Source organism: Hesperophylax consimilis, chromosome 7 (genome assembly GCF_061612785.1).
Source record: "Hesperophylax consimilis isolate HC1 chromosome 7, BYU_Hcon_1.0, whole genome shotgun sequence".
Classification (NCBI taxonomy): domain Eukaryota; kingdom Metazoa; phylum Arthropoda; class Insecta; order Trichoptera; family Limnephilidae; genus Hesperophylax; species Hesperophylax consimilis.
Genome location: NC_142842.1, coordinates 1398121 through 1410987, shown reverse-complemented (window position 1 = coordinate 1410987; position 12867 = coordinate 1398121). Strand labels below are relative to the sequence as shown.

The following is a 12867-nucleotide window of genomic DNA, read 5'->3' as shown; positions in this document are numbered from 1 at the left end:
TTTCGAATTGGTAGGTAGTGGCATAGCAGTGGCGCAGAGTCACAAAGGCTGGAAAGCTTAATATTCCTTATATCACCACGAATATAGGTGATAGGGATAAAAATAGCTTGGCTTTCTATTTTAGCGCAAAAGTGTTTTTTGTTAAATTATTTATTTTGTTAAATTATTTATTTTGTGAAGAAAGAAAAAAGTTGATCAATAGATTTTTGAATTTTTTAAAGTTGTTTCTTATACGCGTTCTATATCTATCTTTTTATAAAAAAATGGTAGTTTACGTTTATACTTTTTATATTTATTACATATAGTAATTAACAATTATATTTTGATTTTAATTAAGCCAAACGATAGGAGAGGCTACAGTTTAACTAAATCATTTTTTTGTATTCTTAACGTAAACCGATTCATAGTAAAGATTAACCGAAAACAATGATTTCACTTTAAGCTTCGCTATAATATTTTTGACAAATGCGACAAATTTTTAGTCAAGTGGTATGCTTTTCCATGAATTTTGTAAGAAACTTGTACACTAATTTACTCAGTTGACCACAACGATCAACGGAAGACGATAATAAAATGGCAAGTTTCAACGCACAGTAAATTATTGTTCATAACTAAATTATCGTCAATGCACTCATAGGTATGTAGCTATTTTCCTTTCCCAAACGTCAACAGTTTTAGATTGCAATATTCTTCATAAATTAGCTTCGCTGTACGACTTTTAAGGTAAAATGCTAGTTAATAAATAACGTAGTTTTTTTATACATTTTCGTTTATAAGAAGGAACACACGGTAAGTAAATAAGTACCTTGCACTTCGGGGGAAACATAAAATACAGATATTATTTGACGTACTCCAAAAACTTATAAAAAATGTTTATTATTAGTAAATCATATTAATTTACTACCAGGAACACCTTAGGTAAATTACAACCCAATTAAATTAAAACCCGACAATAATTAGACATTTTTCATTAAATTTAATTGTATATTGTTATATTAGCAAAACATGATTACAGTACGCAGAAAAATATGGACGCGCTTAATATACACATTTCATTTTAAAAATACTTTCAAACAATTAGATAATAATGACGAATAAATATATCAGTTTCCGGAAATTAAAAGTAATGCATTTAGTAGGTAACTATTTCCTTGTGCTACGTCCTTTCGTCACACCATGTTTGAAATAATAATACTTATTATAGTTTCTTTTTATTTCTTTTTAATTAAATCCAAAATAAGAACCTATTTTAGGACACATATTTTGGATTAAATAAGAGAAGACAAAAACCTAACCTTAAAACTTTCACATCAATTATCGATTGTTCAATGGTCGCATTCAAGTTTACAATCCATTTTAATTTTGAGGAAATAACCATTGAATTGCATTATTTCCATTTTCGGAAACTGAAATTAACGAATTCTCATTACTATCTAACTACTACGATGTGTTTTTAAAATAAAATGTGCGTATGTCTGTAACCCTAAGTGTGCCCCTATTTTCTGTGTATTTATCGTTTTTCCCATAACTTTCAATTTCGTTTCACGCAAGACTCACTGATTTCGTGATTTTAAATGTAAAAACGTGAGCTGATGTTTTATGCATATTACAATGTTAATTTTAATATTTTACTGGGTTACACACATATATGTAAGATGTAAATAATACATTGTTCAGTTATCGGAATTTAAAACTTTGTTTCACTTGCTTCTGAATATTCATACAACGTATATAGGCCATAAACACTCGTGGTCGTGAAAGATAACATAAAATAATCTAAATATGTATATTTGTTTCTCTAAATAATTGATAACACATTTATTTACCTAACACAAATTGCGGAATTATTTCTACTAACTTTTGGAATACCTTTTGTGTGTATAATCTCTAAATAGTATAAAATAAAGTCACTATTCGTGTCTGTCTGTTTGTGCGCTTAGTTCTTCTAAACTATGCAATTGAGTTTGTTAGGGTTTTCACTATCATTTGAAGAATTTCATGAATATTATATTTATTGAAAGTAGAGAAAAGTCTAGCAACACCGGGTACACATCAGATAGTGTTTTATAATTTGAAATAGGTAGATACTTAGGTAAATATTTACCTAACCGCCGTACTTTTAATAGGCACATACTATGGACATCGTTTTAACTTAATTAATACAATAATTAACTATTTATGTCGGGATAGATGGTTGAAGATTATTAGTAATTCCATTTTGATTCATCAAATTCAAAATTAACCTTTGCTGCCAACTTAGACTTTTTTCATACGGAGTGACACCTACGAAAGTTTCTTTTCAATCTAAATACGCGTGAATGAACTTAATTTACCCAAAATAAGAACCTATTTTGCGCGTGTAAATGGTTGTTTCTTATGTTGATTGTGGAAGTGTTATTTATATATTATGTTTATAAATTATTTTCTACAAATATACTATGCATTAAGAATAAAAATTAAGTACTTTCAGAAGAGAAGACAAATTTTATTAAAAACCTACCTTTAATGCGTTGAAATCATAACAGCAATATACACGTAATGTGAATAACGTTATTATAACTTTGTGGCACAAATAATATAATATTTTTTTAGAATTTGTAGATTTAAATAATAATTTATAATGTCCATTAAAATAAAGTTTTTATTGCAACAACACCCGCGGAGAGGTTTCAAATAGATCGACTTCCACGTGAATCTGGTATTGGATAGAAAGGCGACGGCGACACGAGGTAACCAAGTGCGATCTGGTCGACGGTTGCCGAACGACTGAACAACAACTAAAAGCAAACTTTAGATAATATTGTTTGGGAAGACCTAATAATCCATTCGCACCGGGAAAAGAGAATGCTATCAAATGCAGGTAAAATTATCGCACGACTAAAAAAGTACAATAAAAATATATTCTTCAGTTTCGGTGTGAATTATTTACAGAAACTAGTTTGCCTCTTTTTTTGAGCGGTAATTTGCTGTGTATCTTTTTTGGTGACTTTGGCTTCGAGGAAAGCCCTGTGAACTATGAACCCTCCACGAGCGATAAAAATTCTAAATTAACCTTGATTATTCGTAGAAAGGCTATTTTTACACTTTAATAGCGATTACGTTATAATTACATTTGAATTGGCATTTTTTACATTATGTCGTTGTCATCATTTTCATTCAACCTTAATGGGCTTAGTTATTTCCTTATAGGTATGATAAAACGCAGAAAAAAATATTTGTCTCTTAGTAGATTCGTAGACACCTCTGACACCTAGGTACGTATATACGTCACTCCTGGATATACTGGTCACTAGATACCTTTTTCCTTGCTAGAACTTCTTCTCCATAAAAAATACCCTCCACGCAGCATCCCCAAAGATGACAGCCTTGAGGGAAATGATTTTCCTCAGGACTTCGTGTGAGGGGAAAAACTTAATTCAACGCGTACACGGAGAAAAATTAGTATTCCTAATTTATTAATAATCTCTTCAAATTATTGGTAATCAGATTATAGACGGGATATTTTCTCCGTATGGAACGATTTTGCCGGCCTCTGTGTTTTCTCCATCATACAGCATGGAGAAAGCTACAAGCATTTTCTCTAAACATTTTAAAATCTACCTTCTGTATGGTAAACGGCTGATAGAGAACAGCTTTAGATTAAGACCGCATTTAGGTTAGGTACATATAATTTTGTGAAGGAATAGACACAATGCTAAAATAATATGTTTATTTTTTTCATTAAAGTTGTAGTTTAAGTTCAATAAAATTGCAATATCGAAGAGGTTACTGAATAATGATTTAGAATTTACCAAGAATTCCAAATGACATTCGTAACATAGAGGTCGTAAAAAAGATAAATCTAGATATCTTTTTTAAACCAATTAAAAACTAAAAAAAATGTAACACAATCTATGAACGAACCCTTTGAAAGAATGGCCGGTCATGGTTATAGGTTGCGTTGGGAATGGTATGCAGGTACCCTTTGCCTTATTATAGACACATTATTTATTTGTATCACCATTATCCCGTGGTTTCTACGCGCGTTTGGGTAAACATTCCTATGAATGGGTTTTTCCAGGTACGGACTAAGATTCGTTTTATTTTATTTTATTTTCTTATATTGTAACTATAAATTGAATTAATCCAATATGTTATCATGTACCCTGATACAGTGTTCCTTAATTGCATATTATTACATGTACCTTGATAAAATTTATCAGGTGTTTTCATAAAAAAAACTAATATTCGGGTGTACAAATATGTCTGAAAAAGTTTTTATTTTGATTACTTTGATAAATATATATGTATATAGACTATATTACTAGCGTAACTATTAATGTAAAGTATGGAAATATAATTCATAACAGCAGCGTGTACAAATGTTAGCTAAACCAGGCAATTTGGCTGTCCTAAAACGGGAAAATTTCCTAGTTGGACAGCCAAAGCTTCCTTAATATGTATGTAATTATTTGTATCTAATAAATAAATAAATAAATAAATTTTGCCCAAATCATGAATATATTCACCAAAACGGGAAGATTTAATTGGGCTAATTTATATGTCATTCGGATTTCGATATATTTTTCTTGGAAATTCGCATTACTTTCGACGTTGAGGGGTTAGGATAGTCAGCGACGTGAAAAAATATTATTTAAAAAAATTTAATTTATTTTATAAAACAAATAATTAAAAGTTATTACATTATGTTCTAAAATTAACTTTATTTGAAGCTTGTTTTTTTTTTAAATGGAAAAAATGGCGGCATCTGATTTTGAAGAAAAAGCTCTGGTTTATTGTTTATAAAAAAATTGAAGTATGATTTTTTTTTAAATCCTTCTAATAGGCACTGGGCTTATTATGCTTTCAATTGTTTCTGTCTCTCTCCTATTCTATCCCATGTATTTGTAATCGAGCATAATCTATTTTTACCAATGTATTAGTGGGTAAGTACCTTCTTCTAAATTCCTACCGTGGCTCTGTGCTTATGTGTAGGTATATCCCTGTCTGTTTCCTTTTTTGTTTCTTTTTGTTTGTTCTACTTAACCTCCTTTTTTCCATGCGTATATTGTTTTAAATTTTGATATTTTTGAACTGTTTCTTATGTGAAACTTATAATTTTGATATCAAAATATCAGTGTTAAATTGTACCTATTAACTCTTACCTATGTATTGTAAGTTCCTCTCGTCCTACAATGAGTTTTGTAACTCATCGGAATTGCTTTAGCAAGAAATAAAACTAATAATAAAAAAATAACTGTACAAATTTCAAATTATCGAAGAAAGCAAACACTTTGTGGCTTGACATTATACGAAATGAATATGTTTTTTGTTTTAAACCACTTTATTTTATTATATACGGCGACCGGTTTCGGTTGATCTTAACCTTCTCCAGGAGAATAAATATATATAAAATATATAAAAAGTTTATATATTTATTCTCCTGAAGAATGTTGAGATCAACCGAAATCGGTCGACGTATATAATAAAATAAAGTGGTTTAAACTAAAAAAGTTTTTCATTTAGCACAAATTTCATTTAAATCCATCCACTGATGTTTGAATTACAGTGGCCACCGACTTTGAAAACATTGTCCAATAATAATGGCGATAACTTGGTCTAAAACAATTTTTTTTTGTCAAATAAAGTTAAAACATCTCGTCTAATTTCTGGTGCTACTGGAACGAAACGAAGTGGTACCACGTGATGCCCTAGGCAATAGTGGAGTTTTTCTTCTTTCACAAGTGGAGACTTGCGAAAGAAACATATTTTTTATTTGTTTTTAAGTGAAGAAAATTATCTCGGACTGCAAAATAACTGCTTCATTTTAAAACTATTATAAGCAATAATTAGTTGCCTGTAATATCGATACAAATTGAAAATATCTCCCGTGTAAAAATAAATACTGCCGAAGCGTCGGAATGCGACGGGAATAATTATTGTTATTATAATTATTGCTAATAATAATTTATTATCCTTTGTGCTATTCACAACAACCTTGCCTTATAAACATTAGTTTATCATTAAAAAATAATAGCTTCATTTTTACTCCACATATGCTCAGGATTTTCTGTTTAAAATCATTCGGGTAAGAGCCGATTCACCTAGGGCCGGCCCTGGATTCACTCTCTGTATGCAAACAAGTATCCTGAAATATTTTCATTCTCTATCTGTGAAAACCATTTCGGCCACACGTTCAAAATAATATTAGTTTATTAACGTCACACAAAAACAAATGATTGAGTAGTTTCATCTCTGTGTCTTTGAAGCATAATACATATATTGAATATCTGTAGAGATGCACGGAAGGTCACTCCTAATAGTCCTAATCTCAGCCGACAAAGTGACAGAGTGTTGTAAGTTGTACGGCTTCACCTTCCCCCTGTATTTAGTTAACCCCTCACGCTAATTTGTTAGCTTTTGGGAACAGCTCACATGATCTCATTAAAAGCGTTTTGTCTCCCTTACTGTAATGGTGAGAAATGTGATCCAAACCGCGTTAGAAAGAGAAAACACTAGGCTTTATATTCAAATTTATAATTTAATCACATAATAATTATAATACATTACATAATTTGTCCAATGAAATGTACGTGTTTTTTTAATTTAAAAACGCAAGGTGGGCAATTCTTAAGACTTTTTTTATGTGCATTAAAAAAAATTATACAATGTTTAATTTTAATAATAAAATTTAGAATCACCTTTCAACAGTTTTTAGTTTTCGGATACGTTCAGAAATGGTCCATTTATTTGGATTTTATTGTAGAGCAGAAATTAACAAGGCCTGGGAGGTTAAATAATTTAGTTTGGTTGGAATTGCGTGTTGGGTTTCATCACAACTTATCGCAAATCTATTTCTATATGCCTGATATAAGCGCAAATCTATAGAAGTGTCCGTATGCCTGATATTAGCTCAATTTTTCCTTACTTCTGGTGAAATTGATAAAACGCTTTTTGACATCTAATTTATTTATTAATCAGTTAATCAATTCCATTGTATTTTGTGGGGTCTAAAAGTTGAATGGTCGCATGTAAATTGACGGCATAAGTTTTATTTTAAGCCAGTATAGATAGTACAACTAGTATAAATAAAATACATTTCTTTTTCCAAAAAAACTTACTCGCTTAAATATTTTATACGATACATTTCACAAATAGAAGCAAATGAAATATTATGTTCCTACCCAAGTAAGAATCGTGGCTCCCTTATCAGGCACAATAACTCATATTTTCTGGAGTTATAGACAGCCCTGATTTACTCAGTCTAAGTACCGTCCATATACACCTACTAGAACTACTCGATCGAAAATGCTTTTAATTGCAAACAACAATATCTGGACTTAGTCATTTAGATAATTTGATTTTTGACCGGTCAGTGGCTGAGTTGGCATCGCGTTTGAGTTGCAGTGTGTTCAATTCCTCGGCTGACCAAGTGCTCCATCAAAACACAAGCAACATTTTTTGCCTACTGTGGTGGTGTAGAAGATTTTCAAATATTGTCAGGTTATTCGTAACAGGGTAATGTTTGTCTTTTTTTAAAAATAAAAATAAAAATATTCGCTTGTACTTCGATAGCATGCAGTTGACAAAATTTTCGCAGAAATAGTAGATGTGTTCAATTTCAAATGAATATAGTTACAAGAAGGCTGTAATAACATCTCTCAATAATAAAAAAATATTATGTTAGCATAATACTATTCTTCTGCATGGGTTCTATAAAATTAAAATAGCAAATTTTACTTCATGATTACTGTTTCACTAAATTATTATGTAAACAGGGTATATCGGCACGTACCCGACAAACTTTAACCAGCTATTCCTTAGCATATTTGGAGTAAAAAATGTTATGGGCACTTTGCTGTCCGGTAACATTTTTTTAATAAAAAATTTACCATTCATATTTTCACCACATGTTTTATCCTTTGTCACAGTTTGAAAACCCATCTGGCAATATTTTATTCGAGTTTCGTTGAATAATATACGTACGTACCTACATTGGCGCGCTTTTAAAATCACAACGAAATGGCATGGCACCATTCGTCTCATTTTTAACTATTATTATTTAGTGTGTATGAAAGAACGAAGACGCTTTTTGACACACTTGCTAATAACAGCTGTTGAACACGAGAAACAATGCCAATGACAGTGACTGAGTGTGGATTTTTTTATAATTTTTTGTTTTTAATTGAAAAAAAAATGTTACCGGACAGCAAAGTGCCCATAACATTTTTTACTCCAAATGTGCTAAGGAAAAGCTGGTTAAAGTTTGTCGGGTACGTGCCGATACACCCTGTATATATCACATATTTGTGAAAGTCCGTACGGGTGTATTCTAGAAATAAATACATAAATAAGGTACATATAATTCCCTGAAATTAAATATTTTGTAAAATATATCTATCTATAAAATGTAATGTATTCTTCTTTTTTAATTTTTCAAAATATGAAGCCATAATTATGCGATGTTTATTTGAGAGATGGATTACACATGAACTTGAATAAACCGGCAAACGGGCAAATTAAATTAAATAAAAAAAAAACAATTTGATTACATATGGGGGAATACCATGTTTAAGTAGGTATTCACAAGAACTAGGAATTATATACTAGGATTTAATCGTGACGAAAGTGATCACGCTCGACCTACCTCCGTGTACAGGTCATGACTATCAAGTGATGTGATACAAGTATCAACAGAAACGGGGTTAGTTTGCTAACAAAATATTTTGAAACTCTCCAGAATCATTGGTCCTCCAAAAAATTAATGCAGAATATCAAATCAATGCACTCTTCCGTTGGATTATTATTAGTATAATAAGATATGATTTTCAATAATTGGACCTACATTATTAAATGTAATAAAGTAAATGATTGAAGATTTGAGTAGGCAACAGAAAGAGGGTTAACAAAAAATACAAATAAATGACAAATAATAAATACCAACGGTCCAATAAAAGTGTTTAAAATTTTACAGAACTGATAAACAACCGTTTACCTTACCTAAATGATTGTTTATCAGGTGTGCAAAATTTAAAACATTTGGACCAAATTTTTGCAATGCGCTTTCACAAACCATAAACAGTACACCAATCAAAACATTAAAAATAGATTATATGAACAATATTAGCACGATAAAATGTAATAATTTGCAATTTGTAAACTTAAATGATAATGACCAAAATAAAATAAATTAATAAAATAGTTTGAAATTAACCAGTTTTTAATAATAGGGATAAGCAAGAAAAATAAAAAAGCAAAAAAGGAATTAGGTTTTATTTTGGAAGGCTTGAAGTGAAAAAAGTTGTAACCAGATCAATGAACAACCAAAAACTTTTCAAGAATTTCCTCCCCGCGACTTACTTAGAAAGCTTCTATACTTTCAAATGATTATATTAATAATTATTATTATCTTACATTTTAATCTAAGAAATGAATTAATAAGTATGTTTGAACAGGTGCATACGGGGCTTCTTTAAAGGGGTAAAAAAATCACATGACCGACAGTTCAAAGTCGTGACCTACCGTACGATGGTATTACCTACTATTAAATGTTTTTGCTACACTCCTCATAATTATTGTTGCCATGTGCGAACAGGTACCGACTAATTTAAAAAAAAATTATTGATGCTATTCAACACTGGGATGTGTTTTGAATCAATTTTGAATTATTATTATTGTTTTAGTTTGGCTAAAAGTTAATTATCTCAATAAATACTGGCCAACAGGTTCGAAAATTAAAAATTTTTGAATTGACAATAATAAATGTGTTTTGTTGTCCATGAAAGTGAGGAAAGCCGCCAAAATTCCGGATATAAACCGTTTTACAAAAAAAGAAACAGTTTTCCTGCTCGTTCTCGTGCTGTCATTTCTGTGAAAAGATTTCCCCTATTATCTACGGACATTTATGGAGTTTTCAGTGTTCGTTGACCCTCCCGCGTCATCGAGACTTTTTGACACAGGAATTAGAGATCGTCCATTACAGCGTGACACGGTTAATTTGGAGGAACTAAAAAACCGTTTTTTAACCCTGGATAGCTAACTTTCGTCAATATGACGAGCATCTAACTGTTTCTTGAATGCTTTTACCGAGAGTATAGTCGTCACGTGAGTGGTTTATGTATGGTTGTCACTTGTCAACTTAGCGGCCGCTTGACTCGTTGCTCGCACTCATGGCGGTTGTGTTTAATTGGTAAGTTATTTTGTTTTTGAGATGTGTACCTACTGACTACTCGTCATTTTGTCGAATGATTAATTCAATGTTCTTGGCGGTTTTATTCAATTTGCGCCAAAAAATTAAGTAATTCCATCCTCATCGTTGATTGCTATCCTGTTTCTTCACGATGTCAAAGAAAAATGGAATGTTTTCCCAATTGTATTTATTGTAGTTCTATTTAGTGTATATTACTACAGTTCAATTTGAGGGGCAGGTTTGGGTCACCCTAAGTAGTTGATTACGTTTGGTGATTTTACAGGGGTACCCGGGTTCAGGATGCGCCTGCCCATCACCGGCGTGGCGTGCCAGATCGGGAGAGACTGGTTTAGGGAGACCCTTTGACCTCTCCAATTGATCTCTCGACCCATTGCCTTGCGCCGCATTGGGAGGGATATATTCAATTGTTCGTCATTCCTGGACACACTGATCCCTAGATTCATACCCAATCCTCATATCTTTAATCTTCCCAGAACTTCCTCTCTTTCCTTTCCTTAAAAATATCCTCCACATAGCATCTCAAAAGATAACATAGGCCCTGAGGGAAATTCTTTTCCTCCTGTGTATTTAAATATAAAAAATTATTTATTATACAGGGTTTTCCAATAAGAGGTGTTATTTTGAATAGCCCGCTATTTCGGTAGATGTTACTTTTGAAGCTGTCATTTTTTTACACTTGACAAGTAGAAACTACGCCATTAATAAAAATGGAACGATACACGCTTCAACAACGCATTGAAATGATTAAAATTCACTTGAGTGAATCAAATGCAAATGATCTTGAGTTATGAGGCCCATTTCCACCTCGGTGGCTTCGTCATCAAGCAAAATTGTCGGAAAACCCAAGAGTTATTGTTAAAAGCCTCTCTATCCTCAACGTGTGACTGTTTGGTGCGGTTTATGGTCCGGCGGAGTCATTGGACCTTACTTTTTCGAAAATGAGGCTGGATCAACAGTTACGGTGAATGGATTGCGCTATCGAGAGATGATTAATGATTTTTTGTGGCCGGAATTGGATGGTATTGATCTGGACAACATTTACTTGCCACACAGACAACGGCGCTACGTGCCACACAAGCAACAAAACCATTGATCTTTTACGATTGAATATCAAAATAACACCTCTTATTGGAAAACCCTGTATTTCTATTTAGTGTAATTATTAAAGTTCTATTTAGTAAAATTATTTTAGTTCTCATTAGTGTATTAATTAAAGTTCTATTTAATGAAATTATTATAGTTCTCATTAGTGTATTTATTATAGTTCTATATAGTGTATTTACTATAGCTCTATTTAATTTATTTTTATTTAGTGTTAATATAATAGTTATTTTTAGTGTATGTATTAAAGTTATATTTATGTATTATTATATCTCTATTTAAATTATGTATTACAGTTTTTTCCGACGTTATGTCTGGGTTAAATCTTCCCCACAGGAAAAACTAAACCCTTCCACAAATGATCATCTGGTTAATCCACATTATGCAAGTGCATTATATAAGCATAATAAATACAAAACAATACCAAAACCACACGTCAAATCACCAGAGATCAAATGGAAAAATAATTCACCGACTCCAGATTTTTCATATCAGAGGGTTTGGCTCGGTAGAACTTCTAACTGGACCTATAAATCCTACTGTATTTAAAATGATTTTTTGCAGTTTTATGTATAAATTCATTGACAGATCTAATACGCCTAAATTTTGAATGAGAGAGCTATGTATAATGCCAGTAGCCGAAATAACAAATGGGAATATTTTTAGTCTGAGAATGCCAAATTCTTTTAATCTCATTTCCTAAATCTGTGTATTTTCTTATTTTTTAAAAAACAGATTTTTGAATATTACAGGATTTTGTCATGTATAAATATATCGGGTCTATTATGACTAATCGTTCGGTCTTTTAGTATACTTTTATCATAATATATTTTATAAAATTCATTTTTAGAAAATGAATTTGGTTCGTATTCATAATATGGTACTACAGGGTGCGCCAGAGAAACTTACTTATTTGAAAAAAATCCCGTCCGTTGAGTTGGGCAGGTAGAGGGGCGGGAGGGGGCGCATCTGGAGGAGGACGTCCCCAAATTTGTTTCCCATTCTCGTCAGTTGCCATTATGCTGTGGTCTAGAGTGCAGCGGGCATGAATTTGCTGCGACAACATTTCCCCAACCGTCTCATCTCTCTCCGAGGCGATCTCCCATGGCCGGCGCGCTCTCCGGATTTGACTCCATGTGATATTTTTTTTATGGGGTTATTTGAAATCCCTTGTTTATGTCGATCGACCACGGACCATAGATTACCTGAAAAACAACATTCGCGATGCTATTGCCAATATTCCGATTGATATGCTGAGAAGAGTGGACGAGAACTTCAAAAAACGACTTAACCAGTGTATGCGCGATGAGGGTCGCCATTTAAAGATGTAATTTTTAAGACAGTATGAAAAAAAACTTAGTACATTGCATTTTCAAATAAAAAAAGAATTACAACAATAACTACAGTGGTTTTGTTTTTATTGAACTTTCAAATAAGTAAGTTTCTCTGGCGCACCCTGTATATAACGGCAGTCAATCAAGTTATGTTTAATTACTAAACTTTGGTGAATTATTTTTAAAACTTGATTGTGCTTAAATGTATACTCGGACGGCGCCAATACAGAACATCCCGATATA

At 31.9% G+C, this 12867-nt stretch overlaps 1 protein-coding gene across 1 annotated transcript in view; it reads right to left on the bottom strand.

Annotated features, from left to right (window-relative positions):
* The window catches only part of LOC149422115 (uncharacterized), a 62449-nt gene extending 59721 nt beyond the window's left edge, over positions 1-2728 (bottom strand). Inside the window, exon 1 of the mRNA XM_089633530.1 lies at positions 2501-2728. The gene's annotated coding sequence lies outside the window, so the exon portion shown is untranslated. The remainder of the gene's footprint in view (positions 1-2500) is intronic.
* Positions 2729-12867: the final 10139 nt, after the last annotated feature.